Consider the following 17,476-nt stretch of genomic DNA (forward strand, 5'->3'; position numbering starts at 1 on the left):
ATTTATGTTACAAGTTGCCACTAACACAGCGGAGTAAGAACTCTCCTTCGGTTTCCGAAGAAGTTGAGTTCAACACACTCTGTGGCAACGATCGAATTTGAATGATATTTAACACTCGATAAACACCATTCTGTAGTTGTCTATACTGTTTGTCTGTTCTGGCTTTTCGTTGTGTTATTTTCGTATAACAGTTCAAACTGTCGGTGAATATTTGTATCTTTGTCATTTTAATTTCTTTAGAACAAATTAAAATTCTTCAATAATTTTTTTCGAAGCCTGGCATTGAGCTTCAACAAGTGACACTGTTGGCTTTGTTTTCTTGCAGATAATTTTAGATAAATGGGGGATAGCACCTGCATATCCTGAGACTAGTGGCTTACACGGCGTACCTGTCTTTTTTAATACCTTGTTGAACCCGACAACAAAAAATATAATGAACCCATTATCTCTGTATGAGTTCAATAAGTTAAAAAACGCTTGTCGGAGTTTGCGCCTGGGAAATGTCTTGCGTACATTAGTTGGACGCAAATGTTAAAAAAGAAACGATCTTGTGGAACCAAAGGAACCATCACAGATTATGACGAACTCAAATCCTTCGGAACCAAAGGAATGTCCTTAGTGCACTGTGCTAGTGGCAACTTTTAATAATACCCTTCAGTTTATGTTGTCTAAGATAAAAATGTGTGAAAAATTATCCCATACGATTGAGGAACAATTAACTTTTCCGTCTCCTCTATTATTTTTAACGGAGGGTACTCTTTAAAAACATATTGTCCAACCTTTCAAGGTGGAACGAACACTTTTCATCTCTGCTTAATGGTTTATTTGCTGCGCTATGACTTGAAGCTAAAAAAAAAAGCGATGATTATGACCATGGACATACGGAGGAGGGGCAGGGGGCTTCTGCCTCCTAGGACATCAAATTTACACTAGATGCGGCTGAAAAAACAGATGGTTGAAAAAGCAGAAGGTTGAAAAAGCAGTTGAGAAAAGGCAGATGGCTAAAAAGCAGTTGATAAAAGGTAGATGGTTGAAAAAGTTGTAAATAAACAGCCGAAATGAAAGAATAAAAGTCAAACAAGAATCAATTATCTAATGTCTTGGAAAGATTTGGCTTTAACCCAAGGAGATTAATGCTAAAGCTTAGTGATGATTTTTGGTGATTACTTATTAATAAAGATTTCATAGGTATGATAGAACTTGCTGGCAATGTAAGGTTTTGTAAACTGACAATATAACTTCAGCACCCCCCCCCCCCCGCCCTTCATCACAGAATCGGTTGCCGCCTCTAGACAAGAAACTACGTACGCCCATGTGGCAATACATAATTTTTATATTTCAGAAGGTTAGGCTCTGAAACATTCCGGGTTGCTATTAAGTTGAATAACTACGCAATTAGCAAAAATATAACAACTGGGGAAAATCTGGAAAAGAAGTTGTTTCGTATCTATGACATCATGTGAAATTAAACATTATTTTAAATGAATCTGAACAGCTAAAGGCAAATGCAAGGAAATCAAACAATTCGTGGTAACGAACTGTAAAGTAAGAGCGACCCGGCTCATTAGTAATAACCCACTAAAATCAGTATGGCAACCGAAAAATTATTCTACGAAATTAAAAATACACCTCTCCACAGTAGCGAGTGCTGGAATTTAAGTCAACAATAAGAGAGACGGATTTTTGCCTTCAAAAACAATTGCCTTCGGAGGATTCTGCATATTGATTAGAGAGATCACGTCACAAACCGGATAGCCTAGTCCGAACTACCTTAGGACAGCCCGTGGTTACATTTGGCAACGAAGATTGTGATACCTTGGGCACGTTATCCGTATGAAGGACAATAGGATCCCAAGACAGATCTTGGATTGGCAACCTAAGGGAAACAGCAGGAGAGTTTGACCAAAAAGCACCTTGCGTCGCAGATACAAACGGGACCTAATTTAGGTTAATTCGGTAAAATTCATACGACGATACAACCGCAATAGGAAGATGTTTTGGTGGTGGTGCACATGCGGGACAACTGGAGGCTCTTTGTGGATGCCCTGGGTGCCTCCGGTGGTACAGGAGGATTTAAGGTATGGGGAGCTTTGACCTTCCGAAATTTTCTAAAGTTTTTAGGAGCTTATTCTCGCTCTGGTAGAAATTATCATAAAGTTCTTTTATATGGTAACTTTGAACTTTGACATCACCATAAGGTTTTTTCGTCATATAATTTTGCTTTTGAGATTAGCTGAAATATGCGGCAGTTTTCTTTAGCCAAATACTTTGACCTGAGACCATTTTCATGAGTTATGGACTGTTATATTTTTTAGTTTGGGACGTACCGCTTGGGATTTAGTTTGGGATTGCCGCTATTGCTGCAACCCTGATCAAAAATACAAAAACAATCGCGTTTTAAAATAAACTGGTAATTGACAAAGAATTATCATTTCAACCTGATTCAGGAATGGTAACTATTATCTAAACTAGTTTTATTCATAAGCGACGGACCTGAAGTATCAAATCCATTTCATGACCATTAAAACTAATGAAAGACTAAGCAGAAAACAGAGATTGAAATTCCTTATTGAATATGGTAATAGCTTATTACCAGTGAAAAATACTCTTTTTCTATTCTGTTTAAGAAAAATTGGAAAACATTCAATTTTTTTATGATGAAAAAATATTTTGATCCTCCTCCTCAAACATTTTTTCGTGTTCCTAAAATTGGGTATTTTTCAAAATTCAAGCCTGCTTCTAAAAATTACACTTACAAATATATTCTGTGAAATTAGTGTTACCATTATTGGTGATCAGATAACAGTGTTAACCCATTACCGTGTATTATTAGTATTTTAGAAACGTTTTTTTTTAATGTACCATGTTAACTCATTGGTTAACTCACTTTTGGATGTCAACTCATTTTTCACACATTTTAATTCATAGTTAGCTCATTTTTGGAAAAAAGTTGGACTTAGGCACCACTTGTAAAACGCCATCGACTTGTATAATTGGATTCATTGGTTTTATTACCGAACCAGAATTGCAATATCACTTAAAGTTAGAGAATGATCAAAATTTGCTTTAAGAATGGTTTTCAATGATTTATACTGAATTTTCTAGTTTAAGAAGCAGAGTGAATTTAAGAAATATAATTTAGTAGAAGAATAAAGCTGTATCTTAGCTATCAAGCGAAAACGTTGAAAAATTACAGCCGCAGGTCCACGGGAGAATAATATGCCAAAAAACTTACACAGCTACACAAACACTAAAACAGTAAAAAAATCGAAACATTAGACATATAGGTACTTTTGCTTTATATGCTACACACGAAAGAAGTCAAGTTTGGTCAATGCTAATGAAAACAATAAAATAGGATGAATATATAATAGTTTATAAACAAATTTGAACTATGTATTTGCATTAAGGGGGTGGGGGTATAGCATAGCGTATATTAAATACGTAACATAACCTAATCTAATCTAACCTAGGTACCTCCCCCTCCCCTAAACCCCAAAAAACAATCGTTTTAATATTGTAAACCCGATAAGAAACTACGCTTTGCAATCAATTTAGACAGCAAACACCCGTTTCACGGGTATAGCATATAAAGCATAAGTCCCGACATATATTATAACAAACATTAAAACAGTAAGGCACGCAAACACTCGATTATCATTGTGATTAACACAAAGAAAAAGTGCAAGTAAGTATAAATAATTTCTTAGACCACACTGCTTTTCCATTAACTCTTCCACACTGCATTTTATACCAATATTATCACAAAAATTAAGAAGAGAATTTAAAAAACATAATATAAATACAACATTTAAATCAGGACATAATATAAGCTCGTTGTTAAATAAAGGGAAAGACAAGGTACCGAGAAATTTGCAAAAGGGAGTATACAAAATTCCATGTTCCTGTGGTAAATTTTATGTGGGAAGAACGCAACAAACTTTAGAAAATAGGCTACAACAACACAAGAATGCAATAGATTGCGCTCTAAAACAAAACAAAACACCAGAAACTTTTGAATAGGCTTTTTCATAACATCTTTGTAATTTTCATGATAACAGTATTTTATTTGATAAAAAAAAAATATTAGATACTTATGTATGAATTTTACAAAGCTTCAGGGAATTTATATAAATAAAAAAGATAATATATGGGGGTACTAGTATCAATAGAGATGAAGGGGAATTTGGGATCAATTCAATTTATAATAGTTGAATTAAAATGCAGGCAAGATATTCAACCAGTACTGATTTTAATAATATTTCTGAAACGAAAGATGACCTTGCGAACAAAGGTCAGAATGGGTTAAATGATGAGAAAAGTAAACGAACTGCAGCTAGGCTTGCAACCAAACAAATCCATTCAATTTATAATTCATAAATTGGTTGATGAACTTGTGAAATTTAATTAGGGGTTATGGGCGGGGGGTTAGTTGACCTTTTATTGTTTTGGTCTAAGTATAAATATATTCTTCATCTTTGATAGATTTCCATTTGTATACTGGGAGGAGGCGAGTTGAATCATTATAGACATTCAGTGCATGAAAGTGTTTATTTAATACATTTCCATTTATATAATGGGAGGAGGCGAGTCGAATAATTATGGAAATTCAGTGGATGGAATTGTTTAATTATTATGTGATTTTTGTTTCCTGTTTATTTATATTTTTTGTTTTGTTTTTTTTTCTTTCTCTTTATGTGTTTAGTATGTTCTATTTTGTTGTAAGTTAAGTTTTTTTTTTTCCGTTGAGAAAGGCTCCCGGATGTGGGGCCGAAATATTCGGAGATTTTGTGCATCATTAATTGTTTTGTATTTCACTGCTTTATAGAAAATTAAAACCCGTTTTTCTTGTTTAAAAATTTTTTTGTTTGCAAGTAAGTGTAAGCCGAAAACTTGCTTACCAACTAGAAAATTCTGATTTTTTTTACTGCGTATTATTTGCTCTAAAGTAAACACAGAGTAAAATTGAAAATGTAAAAATTTCTGCTTTATCATCCTCTTTGGAATCGGAATTAGGTAATATTGAAATGTTTCTTCAGTCAAATATTTTTGAGAATCTGACCGATCAAGACTCCATGTAATCTCCCAGCTCTCCGTTGGTGGTAATTCTCCATGTTTGATCGTTAGCTCATTAAGCTGTGTAAAGAGCGAGTATATAAAAACAACTACAAATAACAAGCTATCGCCAACTAAAATGTCTATAAACCCTAAATAAATTATATATGAAACACTAGAAACACTACATAGGCACCACACCCCAGAAAAACAACTTTTCAAAAGATTTTTGTCTTGTCTTAACTTTTAGTTCCTATATGCTGTCGGATGCTGTGCTTACGTGAAATGGAATTTGTTGCTTAGGAAATAGTTTTTGTATCTATCGAATATAAGATTTAAATTCAGTTGTATTAAAAAAATGAACCATGTTTAACTTGCAATTTATTATTATTAAGCGTTTGTCTATAATGTTTGTGCACCCCTCCTAGTGACCATTAAAATAAAAGAATAAATAAAATGTCTTCATCACTCATTTTTCTGGTAGTTTTAAAGTGAAGAACAGATTTTAGCCTCATGATTGCAAGTTAAGCTGCAACCTTAGTTTGCAATGGCCTTTGTGTTTAGTTTTTAATGGCCTTTAAGACTAAATCCCCGATTATACCTTAAATTCAAGGACCTGGATAAACAGCATGTGATTCAATATTACTGGATCACATCCCTGTACTCATTACTCAATTGCCCTACATCTAAAGGTGACCATATTGAAGTTGCTCTTTGCCCCAACAGACTAGGGACCGCGAAACAGCTATCTAGCCCTCCATATTCATCTTTTAAACGTAACACGCAAGGCCTCTTATTTATTACTTATATTGAACTATATCGATCACTTATGTAATTCTTTACTAAAAACGAAGAAAGGAGATATTCTTGATAATCAACTTTAAGCGACATTATCTTAATATTTCAATTGCTATGGCCTAGAACTCATTCTATAGCTTTAACAATGATGCCGTGGTTTATTCTTTTCAGCTATCTATGCAACTATGATACCGATGAAAGATATATAATCCCAATTTATAATGAACTATATCGACTTTTTATGTAATACTGGAACCATGATTTGATTTGGCTTTTTCTTAGCTTATAATAGTCAGAGACGAACCTAGGAGGATCATGCAGCTAAATAAGTCAAATATGGCACCATACCCCGGAAAAACAACTTTTCAAAAGAGTCTTGTCTTGTCTTAACTTCTAATTCCTATATGCTGTCGGATGTTCGTTACTTGGTCTCAGCTATCTCTGCAACCATTATATACAACCATTTCCAACCTAAGCTTATGACGACATAAGATGCGGTCGATGAAAAATTTCGTGGTTGCAGCCATTTTCCTTGTTTTTCAAGTCAACAGACTTTCTTAGCTGTTCAAGACAATGGACTGCTATTTTCGCTTATAAGGATTTCGAACAAAGCAGTTCTAATGGTTTACTTTGTAGTTCTATCTGACACCAATCTTGGAAGTTGTGGGTTGTTTTATATCTTAGTATTGGACGTGATTGTCTCTTACTAGGTTGCCACTATCACTGTAACCCTGACACTATGTACTATTCGGGACCCATTTCCCTACGACTGTAAAGATTGTAATGTCTTGACGGTACTTTTTTGACATTATGACATATTAAAAGGGTTATTGAGAAATTAGAAATTGATGTCATGGAGGATTCTGGAGGTAGGAGGGCGGGGCGGGGGGAATAGTTGTTACGTCGTAACAGTCGTGACTTAAAATAGTGAAAAAATGAATAACAAAATTTTAACGCCATAGTTTTTGGCAAAGCAAGCTTCCCGTGAATATTACTGAGATGTTTCGAGAATTGTCAATTGAGTTAAAAGAGGCATTTGTCCCTATCAAACAGTTCGTGGAAACGAACTCTAAGTAAGAAACGCCTCGGCCTAATAGAAAACAAAACTAAAAAGAACGGAATTTTGTAAACAATAGATACTGTGTAGAGGTCTCAAGCTCCTGTGTACAAAAAATGGAATTTTTTAATTTTCGGCCAGGAGAAAGATCACTTATCCAGGTTTAGTTGTTTTTTCCACAGGTAATTGTATCGAGCCAATGTCCCGATAATACCAAAAAGAGCTCATTCAAACGAAAGTCAAAAGCTCTAGTGCCCTTTTTAAGTTACTAAAAAGATTCAGAGGGTAACGAGCCCCCTTTCCACACCCCTTTTTTCCTCAAACGTGTATGGTCAAAATTAAAAAAATCCCTTTTATTCAGTGTATTAAATGTCAAAGAACTATGCCTTTAGGGATGACATCCCCCCCCCATAGTATCTGGGTAAATGACTATAAGTTACGCAATTCGCCCATTGTTTACACATAGTATTTGTTATTGGGAAACTTACGGAAACTTTTTTTGGCGGGAGGGGCAGAATTTTTGCCTCTGGGAAAGCTTTATATATGGAAGAATTTATCAGAAAAGATTCGGGGCAGGGGGTATTCCTGATATGATTAGGAAAACAGTCAGAAATTGTAGGCAGTGAAATAGCGCTGCCTAAGTAAAGAACGGTGTTGACACAATGTATTTTTTTTTCTTTAGACCATGGCACTTCGTATCGAAGGTGTTGTCGTAGAAACTTTGAAAAGGACTCATTCAATTTGAAATTGGAATGGCTAGGGCACTTTTTAATACACGAAGGTGATTGGAGAACAACTAACACCCCATCGACACCCACCATTTCCCCAAACACGTCGAATCAAAATTTTGAGATAGCAATTTTGTTCAACGTAGTTGATTTCCACATGGAAATTGTGTTTTTGAGGAGGACACTCCTTCCAAAACTCTCCGGGAAAGGGTTGTAAGTTATGCCCTGGGGGGCATATAAGGTTTTTATAAAAAGTATTGTGTAGAAACTTAAAAAAAGGGCTCATTTGATTGGAAATTCAAAGGGCCAGTGCCCTTTATAATAGTCAAAAGTAATTGGAGGGTAACTAACGCCACTCTAACGCTCACCATTTCCCCAAACGCATCCAATCATAATTATGAGAAAGACATTTTGTTCAACGTAGTTGAAAGATCTGGAAATTACGTTTTTGAGGAAGACACTCCCCCAGCCCTCAGGACAAGGGTTGTAAGTTCTGCCCTGGGGGCATATAAGGCTCTTATAGAAATCATTGTCGTATAAAATTCAAAAAGGGCTCAAGGGATTGGAAAGTCAAAGGGCTAGTGTCCTTTTTAATAGTCGAAAGTGATTGGAGGGCAACTAACCCCCTCTCACGTCTACCATTTCCCCAAAGACGTACAGTCAAAATTTTCACATAGCCATTTTGTTCAACGTAGTTGAAAGTTCTGGAAATTATGTATTGAGGATGACACTCCCCCCACAGCCCTCAGGGCAAGGGTTGTAATTTCTGCCCTGGGGGCATATATAATTTTTTTATAGAAAGCGTTGTCGTAAAAACTTCAACAAGGGCTCACTCGATTGGAAATTGAAAGGGTTAGTGCCCTTTTTAATAGATGAAAGTAATTGGAGGGCAACTAACCCCCTCTCACGCCCATAATTCCCCCAAACACATGCAATTAAAATTTTGAGATATTCATTTTGTTCAACGTAGTTAAAAGTTATGGAAATTAGGTCTCTGAGGATGATAAACCCCTCAGAGCCCTCAGGGCAAGGGTTGTAAGTTATGACCTGGGGGCACATAGGGTTTTTATAAAAAGTGTATTCGTAGAAACTTCAAAAAGGGCTCATTCGATTTGAAATTGAAAGGGCTAGTGGCCTTTTTAATAGTCAAAAGTGATTGGAGGGCAACTAACCCCCTTCTTACACCCACCATTTCCCCAAACACATCCAATCAAAATTTTGACATAGCCATTTTTTTCAACGCAGCTGAAAGTTCTGGATATTATTTTTTGACGAGATAAACCCGCCAAAACCCTCAGAGAAAGGGTTGTAAGTTATGGCCTGGAGGCATATAAAGTTTTTAGATAGAGCGTTGTCATATAAACTTCGAAAAGGCTCATTCAGTTTGAAATTGAAAGGGCTACTTCCCTTTTTAATAGTCAAATGTGATTGGAGGAAAACTAGCATCCCTCCCACGCCCACCAGTTCTCCAAACACATCGAATAGAGATTTTGAGAATGCCATTTTGTTCTACGTAGTACAAAAGTCCGGAAATTATATCTTTGAGAATGAGAGTACCCCTATAGCCCTTAGCGCAAGGGTTGTAAGTTATGCCCTGGGGACAAATAAGTTTTGCATAGAAAGCATTGTCGTAGAAACTTCAAAAGGGGCTCATTCGATTTAAAATTCAAAGGGCTAGTGTCCTTTTTAATAGTCGAAAGTGATACGGTCAGACCCTCCCCCCCCCCAACAAAAAAGAACAAATTATTAACAATACTTTATTCCAAATCTTATGGTGACTAACCCCTGGTCCTCCAAGGCCCGACACCCTTCCCTCCCCTAAAAAAATCATCAGTGATAAATCATGGGAGCTGACCCCCCCCCCCCAAAAAAAATATAGCAATATTTATTCCAAAAATACCGGGAATTGGCCATTCGGTCTTCTTCCATGGCATGATCCCTCCTCCCTACCCCAAAAAATTAACGATATTTTATTCCAAAAATCATCGGAATTCAGTATAATTTTATTATCTCTTTCCAAAACTGTTCAAGACACCTGTGTTCTTCTCTACAAACAGGAGTTGGGCTACTGCCCGTTTCCGTAACAGTAAAGGCATAGGGCCTAATGTGTATTTGGCGCTGTGCTAAAACGAATTATATTACAAATATTTTCTTTTGTGCTTATTACAACACTGAAAATAAAATGAAGATTGCAGTGAAACCAGACCACGATTTACCACTAGACCCGCTATGCCCTGTGGTTTTCACTATTCTGGAGTTTTGGGGATTTTCCCGAAAATCTTGCAAAAAAAAGTGGCGAAAACGCTTGGGCCTTGAAGTGTCAAGGCTTTATATCCGTCCCTAAGTGAAATGAAAGAAAAAAGCAAGTTTTTTTTAACTGAAAGTAAGGAGCGACATTAAAACTTAAAACGAACAGAAATTATTCCGTATATTGAAAGGGGCTGTCCCCTTCTCAACGCCTCGCTCTTTATGCTAAATTTTTTTATTGTTTTAAAAAATAAAGTTGTGTGATAGAGTCAAACTTTAGCGTAAAGAGCGAGGCGTTGAGAACGGGACAGCCCATTTCATATACGGAATAATTTCTGTTCGTGTTAAGTTTTAATGTCGCTCCTTACTTTCAGCTAAAAAAACTTTTTCTTTTATTTAATTTATGAACATTTTTGAATTAATACAGCTTTGATTTTGGCTCACCGTACATGAATAATTAAAACGGAATTTGCATAGTAATTTTACTATGCCTAGTAAATACCTCGCTCTTTACGCTAAAGTTCAAATTATGTTCGAATCATAAACCCCTGAATCACAGAGGCCGGTTAATTAGAATAGATAGCTCTTTTGAAAGTACAAAAAAAACTTTAGCGAAAAGGGTGAGGTATTGACTAGGGGGCAAACCCCCTCACATACGTTATAATTTCTGTTTGTTTTAAGTTTTAATTTTACTCCTTACTTTCAGTTGAAAAAACTTGTTTTTTTATTTAATTTCTGATCGTTTTTTAAATAATGCTAAGAAATCCGGCGCCCCCTTCATAGAAATGTCCCTTCCCCCAAGGAAACATCCTCCATGGAAGGATCATCCCCCATAACTCCTTCCTCCGCCCCCCCCCACCAGAAAAAAATCCCTCCTGAAACGTCTTTATACTTCCCATTAACCAATACTATATGTAAATAATGGGCAAAGTTCATAACTTGCAGCCCTTTCCCTGGGAACTTTGGGGGATTAAGTCATTCTCAAAGACATATTTATTAGATTTTCGACTATGTTTAACAAAATGGCTATCTCAAAATTTTATTTGGGTTACTTCGGGAAAAAATGAGCGCGGGAGGGGGCCAAGTTGCCCCCTAATATTTTTGGTCACTTAAAAAGGGCACTAGAACTTTTAATTTCCATTCAAATGAGCCCTCTTCCGATATTCTAGGACTACTGGATCGATACGATCATCCCTGGGAAAATATAAAAAAAAACAAAAAACAAACAAATATACACGCATCTGTGATCTTTCTTCTGACATAAAATACAAAATTCCACATTTTTGCAGATAAGAGCTTGAAAATTCTACAGTAGGGTTATCTGATACGCTGAATCCGATGGTGTGATTTTCATTAAAGTTCCATGACTTTTAGGGGATGTTTCCCCCGTTTTTCGAAAATAAGGCAAATTTTCTCAGGTGCGTAATTTTTGATGGGTAAGACTAAACTTAATGAAACTAATATATTTGAAACCGGCATAAAAATCTGATTCTATTAATGTATCTAAGGGTATCAAAATTCCGGTTTTTAGAGTTTCGGTTACTATTGAGCCGGGTCGCTCTTTACTTATCAGTTCGTTACCACGAACTGTTTGACAAAATCTTGAGCTAGTGAACTTTTAGCAATTAATATCAAATATTCACTTTAATTTTATTAGTTCTAGCTGAGACTATTAATTTATTCTGGATTAGCAAATTATTTTCAAATAGGGAATTTTGAAAAACTTTAAACTTTCGCAATCAAAAAAGAAACAGAAATTAATTTAAAAAAACTCTCCAAAAACGAAGTTCTTAAAAGTAAAGTAAAGTAAAGGCCATGTTAAACACAAAATCAAAAGAAAAAGAAATCTACAATAACTCATACTTAAACCGACCAGAAACTACTATAAAAGAGTGAATGGAACCCAAAACGAACAGAAATTAGATAAGAAATAATAGCAAATAAACATCCAACGGGTACTAATATAAATAGATAAATAAATCTTAAAACAAATAAAGCTTAAATTGAAAATGCAAATCAAGTTTAAAACGAAGAAAAATATTTTGCTATTGAAGTATTAATGAAACCCAAAAAGAACAGAAAATAAATAAACAATCATAGAAATCATAATTACAATAGGTACTAATTTAAATGAATAAATGAATCTTAAAACGAGTGAAACTCAAGTTTAATATGCAAATTAAGGTGAAACGAACAAAATCACTACAAACAGAAATTTGGGATTTGCCTCCTTCTTTCACTGTAAAAGTCTAAAACTTACTGGCTACTGTGTCATTGGCACTCTACTGAAAACTATATGTGTCTTGAACAGTCTTGGAAAGTACAAATAAAATTAATGTGAATGTTTGATATATAATGCTATTAATTGTTGAAAGATAATCAGTTCAAGATTTTATTTCATTGCAATTTTATTTTTATTTTTAATGCTGTAATAACTGGAAAAGAAAATAATTGTAATATAATTCGTAGTAGGCTTTAGACTTTTACAGTTAGGGAAGGAGGTAGTAGCCAAACTCTTGTTTGTGGTGAATCTATATTTGTCTAGAACAGTGCTGGAAATAACTAATAATATTAAACTTAATATTTGATAAATAATGATATTAATTGCTGAAAGCTCATCAGTTTAAATTTAATTTTGAAGTGAGTTTTATGTTTATTTTCTTTGTTGTAATAAGTATAAAAGAAAATATTTATAATATAATTTGTTTTCAGTGAAGCACTAGTGACGCAGTAGATGTTAGACTTTTACAGTGAGAGATGGAGGCAAAACCCAAGCTCTTGTTTGTAGTGATTTTTTGTCGTTTCAAGCATAATCTGTATTTTAAATTTAAGTTTCACTCGTTTTAAGATTTATTTATTCATTTATATTAGTATCTATTGTGTGTATGTTTGGTTTGATTGTTTAATTAATTTCTGTTCGTTTTGGGTTTGATTTATACTTCAATAGCAAAATATATTTGTTCATTTTAAGCTTGATTTGAATATTCAATTTAAGCTTCACTCATTTATTCATTTATATTAGTACATGTTGTAAGTCATTTTGCTACAATTGTTTATTTAGTTTAAGTTCTTTTTGGGTTTTATTTGTTATTTAAAAGTAATTTCTGTTCGTTTCGAGTTTGAACTATGGTTGATTTCTATTTCTTTTGATTTTATGTTTGATATAGCCTTTACTTTTCTTTTAAAAAAAAATCTTTTTCGGAAAGTTTTTTTTTAATGAATTTCTGTTTGTTTTTGATTGCCAAAGTTGCAAGTTTTCAAAGTTCCCTATTTCAAAATACTCTTCTATTCAAAAATAAATTAAAATTCTTAGTAAGAACTAATAAAATTAAACTGAATGTTGGAATATATGCAAAAAAATTTAAATATTAACCTATTCCAAAACTCTTTTTCAATGGGAAAATAATTTATTATTACTCAAATTTTTGTCAGTCGTATTAAAAGTTTTAAGTATTTTCTTTCATTTGAATATTGATTAAAAGGAGCCCAATGGACTTTCCAAACTTTGAAAATGAACGAGCGAGGGATGGATTGGAAAAAAAAAAGTTAAAACTAAAAAAAACAATGACACCACCACCAAAAAAAAAATATATATATATAAACAATTGGCGCAAAGTGATCCACGTAAAGAAAAGATGCTATTATGGAGTTACCTAAGTGAGAACACCAGAGTAGTTGCTCTGGTGTTCTCACTGATGCAACTCCATAATAGTATCTTTTCCCTACGTGGATCAGTTTGCGCCAATTGTATATATATATATATTTTTTTTTTTGGGTGGTGGTGCTATTGTTTTTTTTTAGTTTTAACTTTTTTTTTATCTTGTTCTTCTTTTGTTTTTATCGTGCTGAAGACGCCTTGTTTAGATACAGGCGACATATCTGCGTTCTTTTGCATTTTTCGTTTCTTTTCTCTCCACTGGCTGTAGTCTCGTTTGCTGTTTTTTTTCACTGAGCTTTTTCTCTTTGTTGGTTTTTTGGCATGGCTGGCCAGTTCGGCTTAAGATCTTTCATAAAGTCTCACTTTTTTATAGGTGTTTTCAGACGTGTTTTAGGGCCAAACAAGACATCATTCTCATCAGCATTAAAAAGCAGAATGTGCCAATTGGTTTTACTTGTTTTCTCTCAGGTATCCTCGGCTTTATTTTCAAACTTATAAAAGCATAGTTGCTTTATAAGACAGAATAATACAAAACAGTTTTTGAAGTTTTCCCTGCTCAGCACAAACCACGAATACAAAGTCGCTCATCTACGGAGCTTTAAATTACCTTAGTACAGTTTTTGGTAACAGTGTATTTTCGTTTCGACTCGACGCCATTTTTAAGGTATTGTAGGCAATTATTCAAAATTTTCATTAATCGGTTTTCATAATGAAACTTTATTTATAAGACTAATCGAGACAATAGTTAATATTCCTAAATCAGCTACAACTGGCAGATTGTCTCTCCACCCAACTTTTTAAATTGTGTTTAATAATATTTAGTTCATCACTAAGGTTGTAGCTATTGCTGTAAGCATGATTTGTAAAAAATAATCCAAAAGGTCAAAGAGCTAGTACGTAGGGTAGATGAGATACACAAGCACTACAAAATTGTAAACATTGTAACAATTGTACACAAATTGTACACAATTGTACAATTACAATGATCACCGATATGGTTTAAATTTAGTATCTCAATAAAAATCATATCTTTATAATCTTTTGCACTAGGTTGCTTCTACTGATGCAACCCTAATATTATCATCAGCATGCCTTTTTTAAGGGTCTTAATTACTGTTGAAAAGGGTTCATTATTTCTTTCATTCAACTCGTTGGCACAGGTTGATAGTTTAGTTTTTAACTCTGACTTTAGCATAGTTTTGGCTCATCTATAGTTCAGTTTTTGACCTTTAGTTTTCAGTCATATAGGTATGGTCAAACAATTATAGAGAGTTGAATAGAATTCAAATGACACCAAAAATTTGATTGCTTGTTTCTGTATCTTTTCCCGGTTCTTCGTCACTATCATTGGCATTTTTAGAACGTTTTTTACCAGCTTGTGATTCTATATTCGAACTTGAGATTGTTTCTAACTTTTCAACCGATGCTTTGTCAACACTGTCATTGTTTTTGTTAAATGTTACACCAACTTTTGATACTGTAAATGATTATATTGGTTGCTCCAATTCTTCATCGAAATCATTATCATCATTGGAAAGTTTGTCACCTGCTTTCGGTTTTGTATTTACTCTTAATTCCAATTGTATCCGTTATCTTTCGTCACACCATTGTCGTTTTTTAAATGTTTTTCCTGATTCATCTTAGACGCCGCTTCGGTACGATTCTTTTTTACCGATTCTAGTGATTCTACCTTAATGTTTAATGTTCCTTTGTTGAAGACGCAAATATCATTTGACTCCGAAGAGATTCTTGTAATAGCCCTTAATGGGATAGAATTAATTTCTTCCATACTGAATGACTGATCGCTTAAACGGAAAGAGCTATAGCCAATTTTATCATTTTTCCTAGCCTGTGCTCGTTTCTGCCTCAAAATGAAATCAAACTTGGTCGTTTTACTTACTTGAATAATTAACATTCCCCGTCTATTTTCCCAACATAACACGCCATCAACGGGGCTAGTTTCCTTTGTTGAGAAACGATACCTGTTATTTATATAAATATCAAGGTAAGCCAGTTGTTTTTCCATCATGAGATTTTGTAGTATTGCGCTATGAATGGTTAGTGAAATAAACATTTCTTATTCTGGTGAAAAGGAAGAGGTCAGTGAAGCAACATCTGTTCTGTCCGTCAAATACTTATCAGTTTCTCAAAATTTGTTTCACGGTCTTAAAAGGAAAACTGCTTCTAAACTAAAGTCCTTGTACCCTAAGTAAAATTATGCTATTTGAGTTTTTGAAATACTCTTGTGGCCAATATTCCCGGTGAAATTCACTTTTCGAGGTCTAAAAAGCAATAACGCGCTTTTGAACAATATGAAAAATGTAAATGTTCCTTTAGCTAAAATTAAACTTTAAAATTAGATTTAAAATTAAAATACCTAGCACTCTGCAAGCGGTTATATATGATTTTTTAACTATACTTTAGCATAATTATCATATTAAATTTCAATTTTAAATCAGCCGATGGCAAATCAGCAATTTCATCTAAATTAAGAAACTATATCATGAATACAATTCCGCCTTCCTGTTTGTTTTTCACAGAATTAAACATGCTATTGGATTTGCATAATCCTGGGATTCATCATCGTTACTGTTGCTTCTTTTGTAACCACACATTCTCCACACATTTCTAATTTCTAACAACACATTTTTTAGCCTCATATCATCTTCGTTTACAATTCAATATGATCCTTTCTGTCGCTGATATTCTATCCGCAGATTTCGTTGTCCATGAATTTACTCGTGAGTCCTTGTGATGCTTGTTGTTGCATGTCTTCCTTACCGGAAGTTTAGTTTTGCTTTGTTTTTGTTCATTATCACCTCGGATATTTTTTCCATGCCTTTTGCTTTAGCTGTTCTTATTAATTCATCATCTAGTATAAATTTGTATGATGTCATAGAATCCAAAATAAAAGTCCTTCCCATTTTTTCCCAGTAATTACATAGTTGCTTTAATTACTTTGTTGCATAATACAATAGCAAAAGGCTTGTTCCATTGCACTGCAACGCAGCAGAAAACCACATCGCTTCATTGTACCTGTGTGATGGCTTGTCTTTCATACTTGGCTTGAATTTTCTTGGTTTAGGTTTACTCGGTTTGGCTTTTATAATGAATCGAGGTAATAGTTACCACCCCCAATCGATTACAAATGGGTATTTTTTCTCAGCAGCCTGTTCTTTTTTAAAAATAGTTTTTAATTGATTTTGCTTGTTAAAGTACCTGCAATTGTCTTTGCAAAATTTCAAAGGAAAAAAAAAGGAAAAACAAAGAAATAGTGGTTGAAGCGGTAGCTGCAACCGAGTAAGAGACGGACAAATCCCATAGTCACAAAAACAATTACCCGGAACTCCTAGAAATTGTGTTAGATTAAAACACAAAGCACATCATTGGAACCGTCTGGGTCGAAAAGCCTTTTAAAAAAAACTTTCAATTCCTTGGTTTGAACAAGTGGGAAAATCTATTGGCATGGAAAATAAGGAAAATGGCTGCATGAACGATATTCTGCATCGAGAATATCTTCTTTTGTCTTTTTTTTTGCATTGTCTTCGGGAAAGTAGAGAATCATAGAGAAAAGTTAAATAGCTCATTTTAAAGGAAATTGTAACATCTATGTGCTAATCTAATTAAAAAAAATTATTTTAATAAAATCTATTATTCTGAACAATGCGTTTCCGTATACTAGATCGTGATTGCAATTACAAATGCAACCTAGTAAAAGAGAGCAAGACGAATAGTAAGCAAGCAAAATTGCCGAAAACCCCTATAAAATTAAAACACAAAGTATATTTTGTAAATTGAATAACATTTTTAGGCAGAAACCTGTGCGTCAGACTAAAACAGAAAGTAGATTATATAAACTACAATAATAATTTTAGGTTTTTGTTATAAAAACTAATGGTAAGAAATTGAAGTAGAAAAAATTCATTAAAATTT

Source organism: Artemia sp. Qi Xiang Cuo, chromosome 8 (genome assembly GCF_049724085.1).
Source record: "Artemia sp. Qi Xiang Cuo chromosome 8, ASM4972408v1, whole genome shotgun sequence".
Lineage (NCBI taxonomy): Eukaryota > Metazoa > Arthropoda > Branchiopoda > Anostraca > Artemiidae > Artemia > Artemia sp. Qi Xiang Cuo.